Consider the following 25,862-nt stretch of genomic DNA (forward strand, 5'->3'; position numbering starts at 1 on the left):
ATATCTCCCATTATTAATGTTGAATTCTTAAATCTAAGAGTTTGGGTTTATACCCAAAATTGGGGGTTTTGCTTGAATTTCGAAAATGGGTGAACCTTTGAGTTAAATTAGCAACTAGTTAATGGGTTTTGATCACCTAGTGTTTAATTTGATATTTTACCCTCGAATTTCCTGTTTGACCTTGTGGGTCCCGTTTTCCCAAATTCTAGGGTTGGTTTTTTACCTAAATTGAATGATAGCAATATAGGTATCGATCCTCATGATTTCTAATCTAGATTTCAAATGTGCCTAGACTTTCTCGATCTTGAGGCTCAGCGGAAGGGGAAAGAGAATGAGTGATTGTTGATGTTTTTCTGTTCGGCCATCCAGGCAGGTTATGACTTACCCTTGGTGAGACTTCGTATAGCGAAGCATATATTTATATTATATTATCGGAGAAAGCATGTAAACCTTCGGGTATAAAGTTGGGTAGGATATGGTATTAGGTTGGGCCCTGTTGTGTGATTGGGGCTAGCCACCCCGTTGTGTTGTGATTGAGTTGTCCTATTGTTGTGGGCTTGATGCCGCATAGTGATAGTGGATATTGGAGACTATTGAGATATCTTGTTCATGATATTGTGGTGCCCCACTTGTTGGCATTTGATTTCGGGGATAGTGTCCTTATATGACTTTAGTAGTCTTTCATGATATTGTTGGCGTACCCACATTTGGCACTTGTGATATTGATTTGATTATTCATGTTGACTCATACATTGCATGCATTCACATCTCTCATGATATATTGTTGATACATTGTTGATACTTGATGAAACACTGTGATGAGCTGAGCTCAGTTTGCATGAGAGTGATATAAGTTGTCCAATATCTGATGGTTGTCCCGGAATCGTGGATTGTGTGCGAGTGATGTGAGTAGTCCGATGTCCGATGGTGGTCCCAAAATCATGGATTGTGTGATGTGAGAGTCTGATGTCAGATGATTGTCCCGGAATCATGGATGAGTGAGTACATTGACTAAATGGGTCCCATATGGGTTGTGCTGCTGGGATGTTGATGTTATGTCCCGTGTTTTCGTATAATTGGAAATCGAGAAATAATTACGACTTGTGTGTTATAAGGACATAATTTGATTTTTGTGAATATGACTATGTTGGTTATGGAATCTTTAATGTTAAGACATCGGGAAAGGCCGAGGGTAAATTTGGAATTTCGGAAATTAGTTTCGGGAATTACAAAACGGGACGTTTTATGATTGGGCCAAGAAAAATATAACATAAAAATTGAGGCCCAATGTTTAGAGGTGGCCGGCCATATCCATGGCCCAAGCCCCTTTGTTAATGATCATGTGCTATGCACATGATCAAATATATGGATATATATCATGTTATACTTGGTAATTATCTAGAACAAAGAACAAAAATTCAAGAACACCAAGAAATAAGAGCTCTCGCCCGAGTGAGAAAGAGAAGAGAAAAAAATTATCCAAGCTTTGTTGTTGATCCAAAAATCTGAATTTCTACATAGTTGGGAAGTACTCAAGGCCCTCTTCAACGGGGTATAATTAGTTTGGCACAAGAACTACGTTTACGACAAGTCGGGTTTTCAAGAAAAGGTAAGAATTTTGCCCCTTTAATGTTATAGAATTGTTATGAATGTGTTAAGGATTGGGAATAGACGAGAATCCCGTAACTTTAATGCTTATAGAAAGCCGTGGGTGTGTGTGTGTTGGTGTTGTGGCCGTGAGTTACATGAAGTGCAAAGGCATAGGAATTTTATCTTGTTTAGTTTGAATAATGTGTTGTTGTGATCCTTATGTCGTAAATGATTGATTGATGAATTAAATTGGCGTTGGAAAATGAATTCGGATATTATCGGAAAGCGTATACCTTTGGTATCATTGCGTATATCATTGCATATTTAGGGTGCTAAAGACTTTAAATATGAACTTATAATGATGTTAATGAATTCGGAATGAAACGACGCAAGTTAGAACGTTCGTTGTAAGTTTTGGTGTTTTGGGAGAATTGTGGAAAGTAATGGATTTTGGGCAATTTCGTGTATGGCTTGATATGTAGTTGGAATGTGATGGCATAATCTTGAATGAGTGAATGAATACAATAATATGGATATAGATTTGGAATTTTGAAGTTTGAATGAAAGATTTCCAACTTGTGTAGTAAGGTAGGCTTTTGAAGTTCGATTTTGATTTGTGTTATTTGTTGATGTGTGGGCTGTTGTATTGATATATTTTGAGCCGAGCTAAGTCTCGGGGATGTTAGATGTATAGGGGAAATGCTGCCAAAATTTCGGTAGACAAAAATGAAGTTAAAGGCATTTTTAAGCCTAAGAATCTCAATTGGTAACTTTGACCATTTGCAGAATTCAGACGAAACGGGACTTGACTTTTGGGAGAGCATACGACGTCTGTAAGGTATGTAAAGCTTCCCACTCCTTCGTTTGTCATATCTTAGTATGATAGGCGAATATGAGAACTTCCGGAGCATTTCTGCTCCTCGAAACCCGATCCACAGAAAAGTTACTATTCATTCAATTCAATTGAAGCCTAAGGGCTCTATTTTGGCTAGAATGCCCCCACTCGTCCGAAACCTATCGAAATGTGGTCGGGTAACTTAGAAATGATTATGTATGACCCTTCGGCCTATAGACGTTCGATAAATATGTTCGCCTCCTCAATTTGACTCGAGGTGGGCCCGCTACCCCGAAACGCCCTATTTGTCTTATTGGGCTATCTTTGTGAATAAAGTTTGACATGCTACTTTCGATTTTGGAACTTCCTCCTACGGGATATGTTTTGAATATTACGATACGCTAAGTTACGTTTTGAGCTATACGTACTATTTTGGAAAGGTTTTGTGAAATGAAACTTTATATCGACTAAGTATGCGATTATTTTGTATTATGAAATGATTTATGAGATTATTATGTTTTGAAAGACTATTTTGAAATACGATTTGCATTTGTCTGCTCACGACTCCGCTCGTGCCTTGTTATGACTTCGTTCACCGGTTCTCGGGCCGGTTATGATTCGTGCGCCTTATAATAATTCGGTCGTATGTTGTGTTACGGTTCCCGAGGCTTCGCCATAGGGCCGGGTTCCGTTTGGAGTTATGTTGTGATATGGCTCGTGATGCGATACGCTCACCTATGATTATGTTTGTGTTCGGGGATGTACGGAGATTTGAAACCTTCTGGTGTTATGCTGTGTGTGGCGCCAGCGTCGGAGTGGCGACCACGTTCCTAAGCGTTTGCATGATTTCGTTTGCATTATACATACGTATATGATTTCGATACAGATTGTTGACATACCGATTTGTACTCCACTTTGTCATTCGGTTGGCTTTCGGTTTTGATCCATATTTCTGTACTCCGTGCTTTACATACTCAGTACATATTTCGTACTAACCCCCTTTCTTCGGGGGCTGCGTTTTATACCCGCAGGTGCAGACATTGGTGATCCTCCACAGTAGGCTTCACTCTTTGCTGTTCCGGAGTACTCCTCTTTGCCCGGAGTCCACTTTTGGTACAGACTCCTTTTGCTTTGTATATATTCTGTACATTTGACTATTTGGGTACGGCGGGGCCCTGTCTCGCCATATGTCTTTGTTTTGAATTCGTAGAGGCCTGTAGTCATATATGTGGGGTGAGGGTCCTGTATATGTTGGTTTGATTTCGTTTTCTGGTCTAAAAGCGGTCTGTTTGTTATGATGGCCCCAAATGGCCCTTATGCTTATGTTTACACTTTTGACCGGCGATGTCTATTCCGCCGCTCAGTTTGTATTTGATATGGTATTTTGATTTGGCGTGACCGCTTAAGACATATTTTGATATAATTATGTTTGATATGATTTCGTAAAAATTCAGAAATAAGTTTGGACCTTATAATGAATGTGTGATTCGGACTGGGCACCCAGGTAGGGTGCCAGTCGCGGCCCACGGGGCTGGGTCGTGACAAAAGTGGTATCAGAGCGGTTTGTCCTCGGAATGTGTCTACAGGCCGTGTCTCGTAGAGTCTTGTTTATCAATGTGTTGTGCACCACATCTATAAACAGGAAGCTACAGGGCATTTAGGATGTTACTTTCTTTGGAATCTTAGATCGTGCGATAGAGCTGTGCTATTAGTATGATTTTGATCTGACTCGCTATTGTGTTTGCAGTGATGCCTCCGAAGAAGGCAACGGCGGCCCAGAAGGGCAAAGCGAGGATGGGAGAGACTAGCCAGGCACAGCGAGCTACCCGGGCTCGTGTTTATGATTTGCCTGAGGATGTGCCTCATTCTGAGGGGTCTGCTACACCCCCACTAGTACAGCCTGGAGCAGGACCTTCCGCAGCTCCAGAGGTCCATGTACCCGCACCTGAGACTCCAGCTCCTCAGCCAGGGGCGGAGGATAGGACCCTGAGGGAGGCTGTACAGCTGTTGACTACACTAGTAGCAGGTCAGGCTCGCAGACGCGGGCGGAGGGATGATGATGACGATGACAGGAGGGACAGCCTGAGAGTTCGGGAGTTTCTGTTATGTGGCCCTCCAGAGTTCTTCGGGTCTAAGCCCGATGAGGACCCCCATGATTTTATTCGGGGGATGCGACGCTCACTGGACTTGGTCAGGGCTTCAGAGACCGAGTCGGTTGAGCTGGCTTCGCACAGGCTTCGAGATGTGGCTACCCACTGGTACGAGACTTGGGAGCTGTCTAGAGGAGAGGGTGCCCCTCCAGCCACTTGGGATCAGTTTGTGACAGCATTCACCCGCCACTTTTTGCCCCCAGAGTTACGGCGGGCGCGGGCTGATCGGTTCTTACGTCTACAGCAGAGGGGTCGGAGTGTTCGCGAGTATAACCTTGAGTTTGATTCTCTGGCCCGATATGCACCGGCCGTGGTAGCAGATATGTCCGATCGGATGCACAGATATGTTATGGGATTGGACCGGTATTTGGTTGATAGCTGTATGGCAGTGTCATTGCAGGCAGACATGGACATTGCCCGACTTCAGGCCTATGCGATGGGTATGGAGGACCGTCGCAGGTCTGATCCTTCTGGCAGAGATCGAGATAGGAGGCCGCCCAAGAGGGCTAGGTCCGCAGGTTATTCTGGAGATTCCCGAGGCGGACAGTCTCAGCAGCAGCAGTCAGATAGACCTTTTCCTCCCTCCGGCCGGAGTACTCAGTCAGGCAGCCGGAGATTCGATAGTACGGGACCGTCTGGGGCCGGTCAGAGCTCCAGAGTGGCAGGTTCGCAGGTATCCAGGGGCCCCAGCCAGGCCAGACCACCGAGGCCCCGTTGTCCTCATTGCGGGAAGTCTCATCCCGGGGAGTGTTACCGAGCGACTGGAGCTTGCTTTTCGTGTGGTGGTCAGGGCCACTTTATGAGAGACTGTCCTTTGGCTAGCGGTTCTGGTAGTGCTGCTCAGCAGACAGGGTCAGCCGCCGGTTCTTCATCTGTTCCATCTGTTGCACGCCCTGGAGGGCGAGGTATGCCAGCACCGGCAGGAAGCGGTCGAGGCCGCGGTGGCGTTTCAGGTTCTAGCGGTCCCTCGAACCGCATATATGCTTTGGCCAGCCGCCAGGATCAGGAGGCTTCGCCAAACGTCGTCACAGGTACATTACTGGTTTTCTCCAGATCTGTATATGCATTGATTGACCCTGGCTCTACTTTATCATATATTTCCCCGCTCGTTGCTAGTAAGATTGGGATAGTGTCTGAGCCTATAGAGCCATTTGAGGTAGCTACGCCAGTTGGGGATTTTATTGTAGCGAGACAGATCTATAGGGATTGTTCTGTGACCATCTATGATCGTAGCACTAAGGCTGATCTGATAGAGTTAGATATGCTTGAGTTTGACGTCATTATGGGCATGGACTGGTTGTCTTCCTGTTATGCTAATGTCGACTGCCAGAAAAAGGTAGTCCGTTTTCAGTTTCCAGGGGAAGCAGTCATAGAGTGGTTCGGATCTACAGCATCGCCGAGGGGTAAGTTTATTTCATACCTCAAGGCTAACAAGATGATCCAGAAAGGGTATATCTATCATTTGGTTCGTGTGCACGATACTGCCGTGGAGGTACCTACCCTTCAGTCTGTTCCGGTCGTCAGTGAGTTTCCAGATGTATTTCCTGACGAGCTTCCTGGCCTTCCGCCTGAGCGGGAGATTGATTTCACTATAGAGCTGATGCCGGATACGCAGCCTATATCTATTCCTCCGTACAGGATGGCACCAGCTGAGCTGAAGGAGTTGAAAGAGCAGCTGAAAGATCTGTTGGATAAGGGCTTTATCAGACCCAGCACATCACCCTGGGGAGCGCCGGTATTGTTTGTCAGAAAGAAAGATGGGTCATTGCGGATGTGTATCGATTACCGGCAGCTTAATAAGGTGACTATAAAGAATAAATATCCCCTCCCTCGGATTGATGATTTGTTTGATCAGCTGCAGGGCGCTAAATACTTTTCAAAGATAGATCTGCGCTCAAGTTATCATCAGGTGCGAGTACGGGAGTCAGATATCCCGAAGACTGCTTTCAGGACCCGGTACGGGCATTATGAGTTCAGAGTTATGTCTTTCGGGCTGACTAATGCTCCAGCGGTATTTATGAATCTGATGAACCGGGTATTTCGGCCTTTTCTGGATATGTTTGTTATTGTGTTTATTGATGATATCTTGATTTACTCGCGATCAGCCGAGGAGCATTCAGATCATTTGAGGACGGTACTTGGCGTTCTCCGTCAGCAGAAGTTATATGCTAAATTCTCTAAATGTGAATTCTGGTTAACTTCTGTGGCATTCTTGGGCCATATTGTCGGCGCAGACGGTATTCGGGTCGATACGCAGAAGATTGAGGCTGTGCAGAATTGGCCCAGGCCTACTACTCCGACAGAGGTGCGCATTTTTCTGGGATTGGCTGGGTATTATCGCAGGTTCGTGGAGGATTTTTCTTCTATTGCAGCACCACTGACGAGGCTTACCCAGAAAGCAGCAAAATTACAGTGGACAGATGCCTGCGAGCGCAGCTTTCAGATGCTGAAGGAGAAATTGATTACAGCACCAGTTCTGGCTCTTCCAGAGGGATCTGACGGGTATGTTGTCTATTATGACGCCTCTGGTATTGGGATAGGATGTGTATTGATGCAGCACGGTCGAGTCATAGCCTATGCTTCCCGGCAGCTCAGACCGCACGAGAAGAACTATCCCACTCATGATCTTGAGTTGGCCGCGGTGATTCATGCTTTGAAGATTTGGCGGCATTATTTATATGGGGTCCATGTTGATATCTATACGGACCATAAGAGTCTCCAGTATATTTTTAAGCAGAAGGAGCTAAATTTGCGGCAGCGGAGATGGCTTGAGCTACTAAAGGATTACGACGTCGATATTTTGTACCATCCGGGGAAAGCCAACGTGGTAGCTGATGCGCTTAGCCGCAAGTCCGTGGGCAGTCTGGCTGATGTCCCATCTGATAAGAGGGATTTGGTTCGTGATATTCATAAGCTGGCCAGCCTCGGAGTTCGTTTGGTGGATTCTGGAGATTCTGGGATTTCTGTTCGTCCAATTGCTGAGTCATCTATTATTCAGGAGGTAAAGCAGCGCCAGTTTGAGGATCCTCTTCTGATTCAGTACAGAGATGTGGCCCTTAATAAAGCAAAGACTCAGTTTGAAATCTCGCCTGAAGGAGTATTATTATATGACGGCAGATTCTGTGTACCGGACATTGCGGGCTTACGACGGCAGATTATGGGCGAGGCCCATAATGCACGGTATTCTGTTCATCCTGGTTCCACTAAAATGTATCGGGATCTCAGGTGTTTGTATTGGTGGGACGGCATGAAGAAGGATATTGCTGAGTTTGTTAGTCAGTGCCCGAACTGCCAGCAAGTTAAGATCGAGCATCAGAAGCCCGGTGGATTATTACAGGAGATGGAAATTCCAGCCTGGAAATGGGAGATGATTAATATGGATTTCGTTGTTGGGTTACCGCGCACTCCACGCAGGTACGACTCTATCTGGGTTATCGTTGACAGGTTGACGAAATCAGCCCATTTCCTTCCGGTTCGGACTACTTATTCGGCTGAGGACTATGCCAGATTGTATATCAGAGAGATAGTCAGACTTCACGGAGTTCCTATATCTATTATTACTGACCGAGGTGCCCAGTTTACAGCTAATTTCTGGAGGTCATTTCAGGAGGGATTAGGGACTCAGGTGAGCCTTAGTACAGCTTTTCACCCTCAGTCCGACGGGCAGGCCGAGCGCACTATTCAGACGCTCGAGGATATGTTGCGGGCCTGCGTTATTGATTTCAGGGGCAGCTGGGATGATCATTTGCCGCTTATAGAGTTTGCCTACAATAACAGTTATCACTCCAGCATTCAGATGGCTCCGTACGAGGCCCTTTATGGCAGGAGATGCAGATCTCCTATTGGTTGGTTCGACGTCGGCGAGACTAAGTTGGTTGGGCCAGATGTGATCTAGGAAGCTGTAGATAAGGTGAAGCTTATTCGGGAGCGACTATTGGCTGCTCAGAGTCGACAGAAAGCTTATGCTGATAGACGACGTCGACCGTTAGAGTTCCAGATTGGTGACTGGGTCTTCCTGAAGGTGTCGCCCATGAAGGGCGTTATGAGATTTGGTAAGAAGGGTAAGTTGAGTCCGCGGTACATCGGGCCATACCAGATTGTTCGGAGGATAGGCGCAGTCGCCTACGAGCTAGACTTGCCATCCGATTTGGAGACCGTGCACCCGGTGTTTCATGTGTCTATGCTGCGGAAGTGTATTGGTGACCCTTCCAGGATATTCCCAGTAGATGATCTTCAGGTGACGAAGCAGTTGTCTTATGACGAGCAGCCTGTATCTATTCTGGATCGTCAGGTGAGGAGATTGCGCACTAAGGAGGTGCCTTCTGTCAAAGTTCTGTGGCGCAACAGTAACCGGGAAGAGATGACTTGGGAGGCGGAGGATGAGATGAAGAAGAGATACCCCCATTTATTCCCTACGCCTCTTGTAATCTAGACTTTTGTATTTGTTGTACCAATGAACGGATGGACCATGTGTGCTATTTTTATATAAAATGGTTTTCCCGTTATGTTTGTGAGTCTTCATAAGATTTATTTAACATTCGGGGACGAATGTTCTTAAGGGGGGGAGAATGTTATGTCCCGTGTTTTCGTATAATTGGAAATCGAGAAATAATTACGACTTGTGTGTTATAAGGACATAATTTGATTTTAGTGAATATGACTATGTTGGTTATGGAATCTTTAATGTTAAGACATCGGGAAAGGCCGAGGGTAAATTTGGAATTTCGGAAATTAGTTTCAGGAATTACAAAACGGGACGTTTTATGATTGGGCCAAGAAAAATACAACATAAAAATTGAGGCCCAATGTTTAGAGGTGGCCGGCCATATCCATGGCCCAACCTTGTATTGCTTCCAAAGAAGGACTTAGTTCAATCTTTCTCAGATATTAGACCTATAGGTCTAACAAATTTTATAAACAAAGTCATGTTAAGGGTGGTGCATGATAGGTTGGAAAAAGTGTTGCCAGACTTGATTTCTGGTAGCCAGTTAGGTTTTGTCAAAGGGAGGAGCATCATTGAGAATGTACTATTAGCTCAAGAAATAGTGTTTGATATCAGAAAAAAGGGCAAGCCTGCTAATGTAGTCATCAAGTTAGATATGGCCAAAGCATATGATAGAGTTTCTTGGAGTTATCTAGCTAGAGTTCTGCAAAAAAAAAAATGGGGTTTGACTCTCAGTTTATTGATCAAATATGCAGGCTAATTTCCAATAACTTGTACTCCATATCGTTCAATGGTCAGTCAACTGGCTTCTTTCACTCAACAAGAGGAGTCAAGCAGGGTAATCCATTATCACCTGCTCTTTTCATTTTATCAATAGAGGTGTTATCTAGAGCTTTAAATGCTTTATTTGATGATTCAAGCTATGTTGGTTATGGTATGCCTAAGTGGAGTCACAACATCAATCATCCTATCATATGCTGATGATACTATAATCTTTACCTCTGCAGACAAGGAATCTCTACATAAGGTGAGGATGGTGTTACAGGAATATGAGAAAATTTCTGGATAGTTAATTAATAAAGAGAAGAATTCCTTTTACATGTATCGGGAGGTGGCAGATAGCTTATTTTAGCCGGTGGAACTTTGTACTGACCTGCACTCGCTGCATTCTTTTATGAATGTAGAGTTCCAGGTTGAATCAGCTTTCGTCTCCCGTGGCTGATAGTCGTTATCAGTACAGCTTCGAGTTTCCAGGGTGAGCACGCGATGTTCGTTGCCTTGAAGACTCCTCCTATTATGTCTTACTTTTCCATTCTGAGACATATACAAATTTGATGTATTATTATACTCCAGACTTGTACACTTTCATTTAGAAGCTCTTGTATGGATTAGACCAAACCCTGGGTGTATTTCTTATTTCCACGCTGTCTTCTATATTATTATCGTAAGACTTACGTGAATTATTTTCTTCCGCTTAATTGATTTACTTATTTATGCCGTTATTATAGTTGGGTTGAGGGTTCTCTTATCGAGGTGGGAAAGATAAGTGCTCGCACGACTTTGCCAAATTGGCTCGTGACAGATATTACTATATTGCATTGTATTGAGTCAGAACAGGTGAGTATACCTCAGAGCATTCTTTTGCTTCCAGATTACTATGCATTTCAGTTCAGTTTCAGCTTTCAGTTATTCTATTTCTTTACATACCTGGGACATTATTTCGTACTGACGTCCCTTTGCGAGGGGCGTTGCATTTCATGCCTGCAGGTTCTGATAGACAGTCGGATAGACCTTCCCGGTAGACAGAGCCAGACATCAGCTTGATTGGTAAGCTCCACTCATCCGGAGTTACCAGGTCTAGATATTGGAGTCCTTTTTGTGTATACAGACTTGATGGGTAGGTGGGGGACCTGTCCCAATCGTTATACAGTTCTGTTATCTTTAGAAGCTTGTAGACTAGTCTTGTGTACTTTGTATGTTAGTGTAGCGGCCTTGCCGGCCCTTGTATATGTCAATTCAAGTATTAATGTTTGTAGAAGCTCATGGCTGCCTTGTCAGCCTGCACAGTCATGTAAATATAGTTTTGGGAGTGATTACCCTTTAGATGAGATAGATGTGATTCACAGATGATTCAGAATGCGGCCTTGTCGGCCTAGATTGGTATTTTTTGTTAGCAGGTTGGCTTTATCGGCCTAAGTTGAGTTTTACCTTCAGAGTTTATAGTTACAAAGCGGTACACTCGGGGTAAAGTAAGGCATCGGGTGCCGACCACGCCTCCTAGGTTTGGGGCAAGACAGATGATTAGAGAGGAGATTGTGAGTATTAAAGAAGATTTGTTTGAAGAAGATCCTAGAGCTTTAAACAGATATGTGTTGCAAAGAGGTCTAGTTGAACGCAAGAGATATTTACATTATGAAGAGGAATATTGAAGGAAAAAATTTTGTCTGGATTGGTTTTCTGATGGGGATAGAGACACAAGATTCTTTCATAACCTGGTCAAGCGAAAAAGAAAAGGTTGATAATTCAAAGAATCCAAAGAGCTGATGGAACCTGGCTAGAAGATGAAGTACAAATGGCTACTCAGGCTGTGAATTTTTATTAGAGGCAATTCGCGTAAGAGGAGGGGCATACCTGCAATAGTTTACTAGCTCATGTCCCAGAATTGATTGATCACGAGAGAAATGAGCTATTGTGCAACATGCCAAGCATGGATGAGGTTAAGAAGGCAGTGTTCAATCTAAATGGGGCAAGTACAAGTGGACCTGGTGGTTTCTCTAGGAAGGTTTACCAAACCTGTTGGGATATAATAGGAGCTGATGTTTATAGGATGGTTGATGCTTTCTTTAATGGGCAAACATTGCCTAAATCCATCACACATACCAACCTTGTATTGCTTCCACAGAAGGACTTAGTTCAATCTTTCTCAGATATTAGACCTATAGGTCTAAGAAATTTTATAAACAAAGTCATGTTAAGGGTGGTGCATGATAGGTTGGAAAAAGTGTTGCCAGACTTGATTTCTGGTAGCCAGTTAGGTTTTGTCAAAGGGAGGAGCATCATTGAGAATGTACTATTAGCTCAAGAAATAGTGTCTGATGTCAGAAAAAAGGGCAAGCCTGCTAATGTAGTCATCAAGTTAGATATGGCCAAAGTATATGATAGAGTTTCTAGGAGTTATCTAGCTAGAGTTCTGCAAAAAAAAAAAAGGGTTTGACTCTCAGTTTATTGATCAAATATGCAGGCTAATTTCCAACAACTTGTACTCCGTATTGTTCAATGGTCAGTCAACTGGCTTCTTTCACTCAACAAGAGGAGTAAGGCAGGGTAATCCATTATCACCTGCTCTTTTCATTTTATCAACCGAGGTGTTATCTAGAGCTTTAAATGCTTTATTTGATGATTCAAGCTATGTTGTTTATGGTATGCCTAAGTGGAGTCACAACATCAATCACCCTATCATATGCTGATGATACTATAATCTTTACCTCTGCAGACAAGGAATCTCTACATAAGGTGAGGATGGTGTTACAGGAATATGAGAAAATTTCTGGATAGTTAATTAATAAAGGGAAGAATGCCTTTTACATGTATCAGGAGGTGGCAGATAGCTTATTTTAGCAGGTGGAACAAATAACTGGTTTTTCAAGAGATCAGTTTCTTTTGAAATATCTAGGCCATCCAATTTTTCATGCTAGGAGAAAAAAGGTATACTATAATGATCTAATAAAGAAGGTGAAGAATAAGTTGCAAAACTGGAAAGGTAAACTCTTATCTTATGGTGGGAAGGCTGTACCAATAAGCAATGTATTGCAAAGTATTCCTTTTTTTTATCTGATTGATAAAATCCAAAGAATATGGAGGGAAATCCTTCAAGAAGTTATGCAGGGACATTTGTTGTCAGCTGTAGTGCAAATTAAATAAACAATCAATGAGATTCATATTATCTTTGCCAGGTTTTTCTGGAGTAACAAGGAGGAGGGGAAGATCAAACATTAGGTTTCATGGGAGAAAGTCTGCCTTCCAAAAGAAGAAGGTGCTCTGGGATTCAGATCACTTTATGACGTATCCAAAACTCTCTTTGCTAAAATTTGATGGAGGTTTAGGACAGAAAACACAATGTGGTCAACTTTTATTTGGAACATGTATTGTAAGAAGCACAGACCAATAGAGGTGTAATGGAAGGGTGGGTCTCAAATATGGAAAAGGATGTTAGAAGCTAGGTATCTGTTACACCTCGAAAAAATTTCCGTTGATGTACTGTGAATAGACTAACAAAGGGCACGAAGTATACGATGTTTCAATATGTAAGAAATAGCATTTGATGATCCTAATCGAGATTTCAAAGACAGTCGAGGTAAGAGAAGAAAGTTGGCCAAGAAAGGCAAGGTATACGTTAAGTATTGGAAGAGATTTGTGAGTAACAAGTTAATGGTGACTTAATGATGTCTTGGAGAAGAGTTATAACGTCCTTTAGGTTGTTAATGAGGTGTTAAACAAGTGTTAAGAAGGTTCCATAAGGATTGGAGATCAAATGAGTCGACGAGAACGAGTTCGGAAAAGTTGGGTGTTATACGGTCCAACATACTGGCCGTATGAAATATACTGGCCGTATGTTAGGCCATATATCCTGCCCAGAAAGGCAGCCCTCACTGGACCAAATGTACGGCCAGACATACGGTCCATATAAATTATACGGACCGTATGTTAGTCCGTAGAACTGAGCGGGACAGATTTTTAAGTTATTAAAAAAGGGACCAAGTTCATTCCATTCATTTAATTTTCTCACTCCACACTTGAAGAACTCTCTAGAAAGCTCTCCACACTTCTTCCACAAGAACTCAAGAGAAATTCATGATCAACTTCATCAAACCAACAGAATCAAGTGTAAGAAACTCATTAGGGTTCATCCAAGTCAAGAAATCCCATTGGAAGTGAACTAGGGTTTTGGCTCAAGTGAGGTATTTACACTCAAACCTCATTCTCACGCTATCTAAGGTAAGTTTTATAATCATTCCATGTTGTTTAAGGTATTGAGAGGTTGAAAGACTTAGATTATGAAAGGAGATAGAAAATGGGTTACAAAGATGAGAATAATGAGATTTTGAGTAGTAGTTGGGAATGAGTCATGATTCTTGATATGTTGTGATTATAAATATGTCATAAATGACATTAAGAACATGGGATAAGCATTATATGTGAGAAAACGTACTAGTGTACTATGACCATGATTATGGATGAATTGAAGTGAAATTGTGAAATGTGGATAATATAGATGAATGAAGATTGTTGGTTATAATATTGTGAATGTATTATAGACGCTTGGGAGTTGATATATGATATGGGGAAAGTTTCATATACAAAGGAAATGCTGCCCAATTTTCTCTAGCCTTAGTTGAGCATGTTCATATGATCGATTAGCTAATGTTAATACGAACTCTCTTGAAGGTAGAAACGTGAGCATTGAAGGAGAACGACCAAGCGGTAGAATAACTAAACGAAAAAGTATGTAAGGGTAGTCATTTCCTTCTAAGGCATGACTCCATGGCATGAATCTTCCTATCTTTCTATGACTTCTCTAAATATATGTATATAACGGAAATCATGAGTCTATGTTCATGAAGAGCCTTATATGAGATGAAGTAAGATAATGACGATGATGAGCTTAAGTCTAAAGATTCTAAAGTTCATGATATGATGCTTCTATAAAGCTAATGATCCAAATTATGATTTATTGATGTTGTTCTTTCTGCCACACTTACCTTATATACTAATTCCTTCAAAGTGAGGCAGAATTCTTATGAATGCTCCATAATGGAATCGAGGGTTCACGACCTTATGTCACCCCGATAAAGTATAGTTTTCTTTGAGTTTTTATGCATGCATTAGGATGAGTACATGATGATGATATTACACTGCGCCTATATGGCCGGGCAGACACTGCTAGGCGGGCAGCGTATACACCATGTCTAGATGGTGTGGGCAGACACCACTAGTGGGCGACATGAGGTGGTTACCCCAGACGCGGGAGGCCTGAACGCCGGCTAATGATGATCACACCGTACCTATATGGTCAGGCAGCTTATACATATATATATATATATATATATATATATATGGATACATGATATGATGATGATGTTTATGAAGTAAGTCAGCATGCATTATTTCTACTAAAACTAACAGTGAGTTATAGATTGTTCTTCATTTGATATCCCCCTATTCCGTTGATGTATTGTTATCGTTTATGCCTTACATACTCAGTACAATATTCGTACTGACGTTCTTTTCTTTGTACGCTGTGTTCATGCCCACAGGTAGACGGGGAGGTGATCCAGATTCATAGGAGTTATCAGCAGACTCTGAGAGCACTCCTTTGTTCTGGAGGTGCCATTACTTATTATTTTCTGTGTGTGTGTGTGTGCATATATATATATATATATATATATATATATATATATATATATATATATATATATATATATATATATATATATATATATATTGGGCACGATGGGGTCCTGTCCCGTCCATATATCTAGTACTCTAGTAGAGGCTCGTAGATACGTATGTATGGGTAGTATGGTCTCACAATTTCCTCATTGTATATATATTATTTTGATAGCCGAAGGGCTTATGTATATAAAGGTAAATATGTTTCAAGCGAAAATGGTTCTTCTATGATTATAAGCATGAGATTAATGAATGATCGCAGGATGAATATGATTACTAGTAGTATGAGCGGTGCTTAGTGGTTAGCCTCGGGTACCCGTCATGGCCCCTAGTTGGGTCGTGACAATATCAGGTTGAATAGCAAATCTAGTGGGAGTCAAGAAGTGGAGAATGAAATGTTTAGCAAGATAACTTGTATAAACTAGGTCCACTAAACCAAGTTTTACTAGCTAAGAACTGCATTGATGAGTTGAACTACTTCATGACATCTAATGGATGGAATTTTCACAGAGGATGCAGGAATATTTTCCTACACATATCATGGTTCACATCAGGTCTGAATTAGGTGTTGGTGAGAAGATTGAAGAAAAAGATAATCCTTGGTGGATGCTTAATGGAAATGGTAAATTCACATTAGGAAGTGCATGGAATGTTTTAAGACAGCAGGGGCAGGTTTTATGCATTTTCCTAGATTATGGAGCAAAGGTGTATCTTTCAAAATATCTTTCTTACTATAGAGAGTTTGAAAATACAGGCTGCAGTAGATGATGTTTTGAAGAGAATGCACATATCCATAGTGTCAAGATGTAAATGTTGTGACAATCCTCATCAAGAAGAAACTGTGCAACATCTCTTTCTTACAGGAGAATTTGCGACTTCTATTTGGGCTTACTATAATAGAGTTGTTGGGATTACAGGTCCTTTAGTACTGATTCATCAAGAAGTGGTGAAATGGTCGGACATGCAATGTGTTCCCAAACTAAAACCTATATATCTCCAGCTTTTATTTGCTAGCAGTTGTGGAAAAGAAGAAACTCTATCATGCATGATAACTCTATGAGTAGATCTAGGGTCATATATGGGATAAACTATAACCTGCATAACTTAGCTAAAACACTATATCCATGGTTGCAAGGTATTCCTCAGAACTGGCCACTGCTAGTGCAATTTCTGGAAGGATATAGGCCACAAGTTAGGTGCAAGCTAGTTTATTGGAGGTGTCGTAAGGATGGGTGGTATAAATGCAATACATATGGAGCTTTTAGAGGAAATCCAGACTTAAGTTCAGCAGCTTTTTGGGTTAGGAATGCTATGGGAGATCCGGTGCATGCTAGTGCTAAAAGCCTGCATGATACAACAAACATATGTGCAGAGGGAAGTTAGAAGGATTAAACAGTGGAGAAATAAGGGCCATTTGCAGTTTGCTCACATCTTGAGAGAAGGAAATGCACTGGCAGATTATTTAGCTAACATGGGTTTTTGATTTGCAGGTACAATACAGCTACAAAGTTTTCAAGAATTACCACCAGAGGCAAGGATGATTCTGAATAGTGACAAGAGTAGAAGGCCATATTTCATAAACCCAATTTTCAAGACTAGGGAGCCTGATTGATCTTCAGCAAACTTGCATCAGTCTGAAGTAACAATCAAGTTCAGAACTGTATAGTTATCTAAGGTCATCCTATTTGGTATGTGGTATTAACTAAATTTATGTTCGATCTATTAGAAGGATGTCCATATCTAATGAATACATTATAATACAGATTGTTCAGGCTGCATAGTTGATCTCAAGACATAGCTGATATGCAGAAAAGGAAAACAATACCAGATGGAGATGTTGCCTGTTTACTACTTGACATTGTTCATATTGGAATTGACACCATAGCACCTAGTGAGAGCTTTGAGGTGATTGATAGTGGCATCAATCCAAAGCAACAAAATTATAGCAGCATCGACATCTAGTTTGAGTTTTGATTATTTCTGCTACAACCTCTAGTTTTAGTTTATGTTTATCCTTGTTTCTTTCTTTTGTCTTAGGCTAGATTTCCTTTTTCTGTTGATTTTTCTGAATTTCTTGTGTAAATAACTTGATTTTCTTAATAAAGCACCAACAACTCCATGCTGTGTCGTTTTTAATTGAAAAAACAACCCTTTCAAGCCCAAGTATGAGTGCTTGATACTTCCCAATATTGTTGGAGCAATATTGCGTTAAAGTGGAGGAATACGGCAAGATCTTCTTTGAGAGGTGATGAATATCACACCAGCGCTAGCTCCTTTATGATGTGCGGCACCATAGAAATACGTCTTCCAAGGTGGTTGAATTTCAATGACCATTGCATCCTCGTCAGGTAGTTCATTAGTTAACTTCCAATAATCGAGTATCAGATGGTCTGCTAAAAATTCTGCCAATGTTTTCCCTTTCACAACCTTTTGAGGAACGTATAGAATCTCAAATTGTTGAAATACAAGATACCACCTTGCTAATCGATCATTAAGGACAGGTTTCGACATCATAAATTTGATGGGGTTTGCTTTGGAAATAAGACGGACAACATGAGCTTGAAAGTAGTGTTTCATCTTTTGAATTGAGAAGACGAAGTCCAAACACAAATTTTCGATCGGTGAATACTTCAACTCATTTGGTGTCATCATCATACTTAAGTAGTAAGGGTAATTTTCTTTCACTTCACTATTCTCTTGGGCAAATAGTGCTCCAACTGACTTTTCTTGCACTGATATGTAAAGTATCAATGGCTTTCTAGGCATGGGAGCTGTTAGAACAAGAGGTTTCGTCAAGTAAGACTTGATGCTCTTGATGGCATTGGCACAAGCTTGGTCTTATTCGAAAGGAACACCCTTCTTCATGAGATGACTGAAGGGTTGACACTTCCCTGCCAGATTTGAGAAGAATCTCCTAAGATACGCCAGTTTTCCTTGCAGACTTTTCAACTCATGGATATTTCTTAGCTCCACCATCTTCACGATTGAATTTTCTTTGGCTTGATCAATATCTATCCCTCGATGCCAAACGATAAAGACAAAGAATTTTCCAAAGGTAACTCCAAATGCACATTTCAGATGATTCATTCTGAGTTGGTGCCTTCGTAGTAGCTCGAACACCATTCTCAGGTCTTGTAAGTGATACTCGTTTTTCTTGATTTCACAACCAAATCATCAACATAACATTCAACATTTTGGTGAAGAATGTTGTCCAACATATTTTGCATAGCTCTTTGGTATGTTTCTCCAGCCTTCTTCAAGCCAAAAGGCATCACTTTGTAGCAATCCCTTGGGAGTGCGAAATGTGGTAAGCTCTTCTTCCTTAGGTGACATGCGGATCGGATTATAGTCGGATGAGCCGTCCATGAAGGGCATAGCCTCGTACCCATTAGTGGCATCAATCATAAGCTCTGGGATGGGCAGTGGAAATTCACCCTTGGGGCATGCATTGTTGAGATCCCTAAAGTCAACACAAACTCAGATTTGTCCATTCTTCTTCGTCACAGGGACAATACTTGAAATCCATGTGGGGAACTTAACCTTGCAAATGAAACCAACCCGAATAAGCTTGTTACTTCAATTTCAATCAAGGAAACCAATTTAGGCTTGAACCGTCATTGAGCTTGTTTGATAGGACGTGCGCTTTTTTTTACTACAAGATGATAGACCACAACTTTTGGGTCTAAGCCGGGCATATCTTTGTAACTCCAGGAAAATACATCCTTATTCTTCTTAAGTAATTTGATTTAAGCACTCTCTTCATTGACCGCAAGTAAAGAATTTACATAAGTGGGTCTTGGATCTTTATCAGTGCCAAGGTTGATCTCTTTCAATGCATCGACTATCTCTTTTACCCCTTCTTCAAGTTCTGCCAGAGCTTCCTTAACGTCTTCATCTTTTTGAGTTTTGCCATCGTTGAAAGATACATGGTAACACAAGGAAATATTCTCCAACTCTTCGTCAACTTTTGTCGGGGATGAAGTTGTTACACCTCAAAAAATTTTGGACTTGTTGCCTTGTGGATAGGCTAATGTGAGCTTAAGATGATTATAAAATCCTTACGAGAGTAAGGAAGGTATTAGATAGCTTAGGGTGCATACCATAAGATTTTGGAGTTGTACGAATATGTGAAAGTTAGTTCGTTGAAGGAAGTGAAATATAAGTCATGTTCGGAAAGGTTTTCGTTATGATTGAGCAAATAATTATGTTGTGATGTCTTGAGGGGCTGCTATAGGGCCTATTGTATGGTTAATGAAGTATTATGTAAGTGCCAAGAAGGTTCCACGAGGATTGGAAGTCAAACGAATCGACGAGAGGAAGTTTCGCATAACTGGGAGTTATACGACCACTTATACGGTCCGTATAACTTTATACAGAACGTATAAGGAGGGTCCATATAACCTAACCTTCACAGAAGAGGTCATTTTCTTGGTGGTGTTATACGACCACTTATACGGTCCGTATAACTTTATACGGTCCGTATAAGGGGGGTCCGTATAACTTGACCTATTTCAGAAGGGGACTTTCCCATGGTGGTGTTATGCGGTCCACTTATACGGACCGTATAAGTGGTTCGTATAAGTCCATCGGGCTTATTTTTCTATTTTTATATAAATAGAGGGCTCTTGTTCTTTTATTTCATTTTTCATCTTCCACAAGTCTTGGGAGCTCAAAACCCTTCTCCAATCATATTCCACCCTAATCCAAGAGAAAACAAAGATCAAGAGGCAAGAATCAAAGTTTTCATGTGTTAGAAGGCTTCCTAGGGTTAGTAAACTATAAGAGATTCTTGGATATTGAGGCTAGGGTTTTCACCTAAGTTGATAGCTGCTCCAAAGCTCATTCCCATGAGATAAAAGGTTAGTTTTCATGCTTATTTCATATTATCATGGATGCTTGGTTGTTGAAGAACTTGGGTAGAAGAAGAAAGTAGAAAATGAGGGTTTAATGTAACTTTTATGATGTTTTTGAGTAATAAGCTAACTTGAGTCATGATTCTTAGTATAATATGGATATAATCTTGTTATGGAAGGTAGTAATGGTGATAAGGAAGTATTGTACGAAAATGTGCTAGAATGGGTGTGAAGTTGTTGGTATAAGTTGAACATAAGGATGAATTTTGAAGGCATAGTGGAATGTGATTATGTGATTATGATAATATGGATGTTATTGTGGTTGTTGGGAGTTGTTTTGTAATATGGTGGATGTTGACGAAATAGGGGAAATGCTGCCTAATTTTCCTTTGATCATGAATTATTCTAGTTTGAATTTAAGAGTGTCATTAAGGCTTAACCATGGTATGAATCCTTCTAGTGTAGATTGATCAAGCTACTACGGTGAACGTTAAGTAGTTAAGAAGACAAAGAGGTATGTAAGGTTAACCCTTCTTTCATTAAGGCATGGTTCCTTTGTTATATATCCTTTCATGAGTTCCATAACATCCTCCAAATGATTCTATCTCTAAAATTACTAAAGCTCATGATCCTCGATACTTTCACGATTCTATTGCTTTCCTTTATATGATAGTTGATCCTCTAAGGATAGATGTAACGAAAACGATGATGGCAATGATGTTAATGATACTTATGGACCTTTATGTATATGTGTCTAAGTATGTATGACTATTATATAACACCGAGCTTATATGGCCGGGTATGATACCTATCGTGTGCGCACCTCTGCAGTTGGGTACGAATAACACTGAGCCTTGGTAGGGCCAGGTATGTATAATCACCGAGCTTTGTCATGACCGAGTATATGAATCACCGGACCTTTGTGGTCGGGTATGGTATAACTACGAATACGAATATGTATATGTATGTATATATGCATGAGTATGCATTGGAAATGGAAGGCCCCTATGAAAGACAAGTAAGTAAATATGATGGCCAATAGAGGTACAAATGTCTCTGTTACCTCCTGATTCTCCCATCTTATGCTATACATCTTATGCTACTTCTTACGTTATTTCTTATGCTCCTATTATGATGTTGACTATGCTTTACATACTTAGTGCATTATTCGTACTGACGTCCTTTTGTTTATGGATGCTGCGTCATGCCCGCAGGTGGACAGGGAGACAAGCTTGGTCCATAGATTTCTTATTCAGGGACTGCATAGAGGAGCTCCATTTCATCCGGAGCTATAGCTTTTGGATATTATTCTTTTGTGTACATACATATGGGCATAGCGGGTCCTGTCCCGCCTATATGATGTTACCTACTCTTCTTAGAGGCTCATATTTTGTATATCATTTTGATAGCCTTGTCGGCTTGTGTATATGGATATGGGCATTGTTGTTGATGATGATATAAATGTGTTGTTTCCCAACGAGATTAATATTGTTGATGTATAGGGATTATGAATATGCTATGTGGCCCACCTATATGTGAATTTGAATGTATGACAAGAGGTGCCCAGGTGGGTTACACCAGGTGCCCATCATGGCCCTCCGGTCGGGTCGTGACAGAAGTATCCCTCTCATCGTGTACAATAACGTGATATGAAGAGCCAACACTTTTTTCATCTTCATCACGCTCCTTGGTGTATACCAAAATATGCAACTTTTCTTTCAGTACTTCTCCATATGAGACCACAACGTTCATTTACCCCCTCATTCTAGAAGGGATCAGACTCCGAAAATCCTTGGAGATATTTTGAGATTTGTTAAAAGCAGATGGTTACAAACCTCTGTAGTTTCACCAAAGATTTTTTTCCTTCTTCCCTAACCTCTCAATTACGAAAATTCTCATGGTTGATTTTCCAAGTTGATCAAAGAGAAATGGCCTTTTGTTAGAAGCAATAGGTTCATCTTCCGTAGTGATGTACTTGTTTCTTACCCTTCTTAGTGAGATGAAAATTGGTGGGGGTTGTTTTTATCCCAAACCTTCACGTTTTTGCCTCGCAGCATATTCTAAGGGAAGCTTCCCCAATTTTGATGGTTCGTTAGGATTGTATCTAGCCTTTGCAAGTAGTTTATAAGAATTTGGATCAAAACGTTCATCTGTACGCTTTGTAAGAAGTCCTTCATTTTGTGGTGAACTGCTGGCCATAAATCTTCCAAGTAATTTTTTGGACGACTTTATTGTGTCAATTTGGTTGATAGTAATGATCAATCCTCCTAACGTGTTCCCCTCTCTTTTTTTGCTTTTGGAACATAACAAAGAATAGGAGTCATTTTCTTACTCGAAAAAGCATTATTTATGTTAGGCACCTTATTCACATTGGCGGGCATTTGATCTTCTTTAATTGCGATCATTGCCTTAAAGTAACCACCTTAGCCTTTTTGTTCATTAACTCAACTTTGTCGATTGTAACGATGTCATCAACTTTTGCAGCATATTTCTTTAAGTAGGACTTTGCATCGGTGAAGTGTGCTTCAACTTCAGGGAAAGGATTATCTGCCATAATCTTCTTTTCAAATCCTTCCTCGTAATACTTCAAACACTGGTGGTAGGTAGATGGGATCACTTTGTTCACATGTACCTAAGGCCTACCAAGACAGATGCTATGTGAAGTCCTTAAATCGATCATATGTAACCACGCGCTGAATTGCAGCTTGCCGATGGTGAGGTCTACTTTGACAGCTCATATGGCCCATTGTTCCCTGGTTGAATCATTGGATCATCAAATGACATTCAGAAAGGTCTTTTATTAAGATTCCAAGTTCCTTAATTATGTGAATTGGGAGGATGTTAACTCCAGATACGTCATCGATTAGAAATTTTGTTTACCTTTTGCTCACGCACAAACCCAATCATTAATAAAGGGCGATTATGAGGCGTGTCGCCAAGCAGAAGGGCATCATCGGTGAATGTGATTTTGGCAATGCACGCGTCTACGACTTCAGGAGATGACTTTGTAGAGTCTTCTGATGACGGACAAGATGAGGTTACATTCTTCACTTCCTTCTCATCAATGGTACAACATGAAGCTTTTACGTCAGTGTTAGCAACAAGTCCTAAAGTGATGGAAATTGATTGCAAATCACAAAAAAAATATGTTGTAACAGAGATTTTATTGATGAATATTGCGGGTACAATTCTGTTTATTCCCCTTGATTCTTCTCTCTTAAATTTTTTCCATAATTTCGAGGTTGTTAGTAGCGTATGTCTCGAATGTAGGATGACCTCCTTGTGAGGTATTTGATCCTCAAGAACGTCGGGCAATTTGATAAAGCCAGTATTTGATGTCTAGATCTCTTTGTGAATATCGCAGGAATTTATGGGATATTCGAGATGCCTTTTCAAGGGACTATGTGCAATTTTTATAGACATGAGCTAGGGTTTAGTGTCACGACCCGACCAGGGGCCGCGATGGGTACCCGGGGCTAGCCACCGAGCACCTCTCAATCTACTGCTTATCGCTCTCATTTAAAGCTCTCTTATCAACATCAGACTCAGATTGTGAGAAAAACGTCTTTCATTCAGAAACATAAATACTTTTATATGCACAAGACTTTTGGTCATTGAAATAATATATATATATATATATATATATATATATATATATATATATATATACACATACACGTGGTAGCAACCTCGTGAGACCATACCACCCACACTGCGTATCTACGAGCCTCTACTAGAGTACTAGACATATGGACGGGACAGGACCCCGTCGTGCCCAAAACATACATGTACATAAAAGGAAAATCATAAGCACCTCCGGAACAATGGAGAGCTCTCAACAGCTAACAGCTCCTACGAGTCTGGAGCAAGATCACCTCCCTGTCTACCTGTGGGCATGAACACAACGTCCAAAGGAAAAGGACGTCAGTACGAACATTGTACTGAGTATGAGAGGCATAAACAATAATATCACATCAATAAAATAAAGGAAGCATCAATGAGGAACATCTGTATCTGACTGTCACATAGAAAAGGTGTGATGCATGCTGGCTTACTCATAGTCATCATCATATCATATGTGCATAAATATATAAACTACCCGTCCATATCGGATCGGTGTAATAATCATTAGCCTGCGTCCAGGCCTCCCGCGTCCGGGGTATCATCTCCTGCCGCCCACTAGTGGTGTCTACCCATACCATTTTGCCATAGTGTATAGCTGCCCGCCTTAGCGGTGACTACCCGGCCAAGTAGGCGCGGTGTGATATCATCAGCATAATATACTCATCATAATGCATACATAAAGGCTCAAGGTTAACTATGCTTTGTCGGGGTGACGTAAGGTCGTGATCCCCGATTCCATTATGGAGCACTCATTAACATCCTACCTCACCTTGAAGGGAATAGTATATGAGATGATTGTAAGCAATAAAGACATCATATCATGAATATTTAGAACTCATATACTCTAACTCATTACCTTGTGTAGCAAATTAGGGGTATCAGCTCGTATTTCTCTTTCGGAACTTAAGAGATTCATGGAGAAGAAAGAAAGTTATATTATAGGATTCAGGCCATGGAAGGAAAGGACTAGCCTCACATACCTTTGTCGTTTAACTATATTATCGCTTGATCGTCCTCCTTTGATGCTAGCATTTCAACCTTCGAGAGGAATCGCATTAACATTAGTTACTCGGCTATAAGAACATTTCACTATTTCTAGGGAAAATTGGGCAGCACTTCCTTTGTTCATACTACTTTTCCCACATTCTATATCAACTCCCCACGTTAATAACAACATCCACAATATAGCAACAACAATCATCATTTATCTACAATTACCACAATTCACCATTTCCCTTAGATTTCTCCACAATTATGATTATAACTCATTATCGCGTTTTCTCATATATAATACTTATTTCATGGTCTAAAGGTCACTTATAACATATTCACAATTACAGCATACCAACATTCATAATTCACACCAATCACTATTCACACCTTCATGACCCAATTTCTATGTCTTTCCACAATCCAAGTGTTTCAACTTTCAACCACTCAAACCATATAAAAGGGTCATAAAACTCACCTTAGATGATGGATGAAAAACCTTTGAGTGAAACTTCATTTCTTGCACCAAAACCCTAACTCACTCTTCTTGAGTTTTCTTGGCTTAGATGAACTTTTAATGGGTTTCATAAACTTGATTTCATGGATTTGGTGTAGTTGACAATGGTTTTCCTTTGATTTCTTATGGATGGATGGTGGAGAAGGTTCTAGAGAGTTCTTGGAGAGAACAGAGAGGAAGATGAAATGAAATAAGAAATGGAGGAAGGGTCTTATATTAATTCATGAAATCAGTCCCGTCCGAGATGTACGGTGCGATCGACGGAGCGTCGATCCAGGCGTCGAAGTCGTGAAATTTCCAGTGAGCAATCTGTCATTTCTTCTCATTCGACGGTGAGAAGTACAGCCCATCGAACTGATCGACTGAGCGTCAACCTGTTCGTCGAGTGGTCTTCGCTCCAGCTCAGTTT

Source organism: Lycium barbarum, chromosome 10, assembly GCF_019175385.1.
Source record: "Lycium barbarum isolate Lr01 chromosome 10, ASM1917538v2, whole genome shotgun sequence".
Classification (NCBI taxonomy): domain Eukaryota; kingdom Viridiplantae; phylum Streptophyta; class Magnoliopsida; order Solanales; family Solanaceae; genus Lycium; species Lycium barbarum.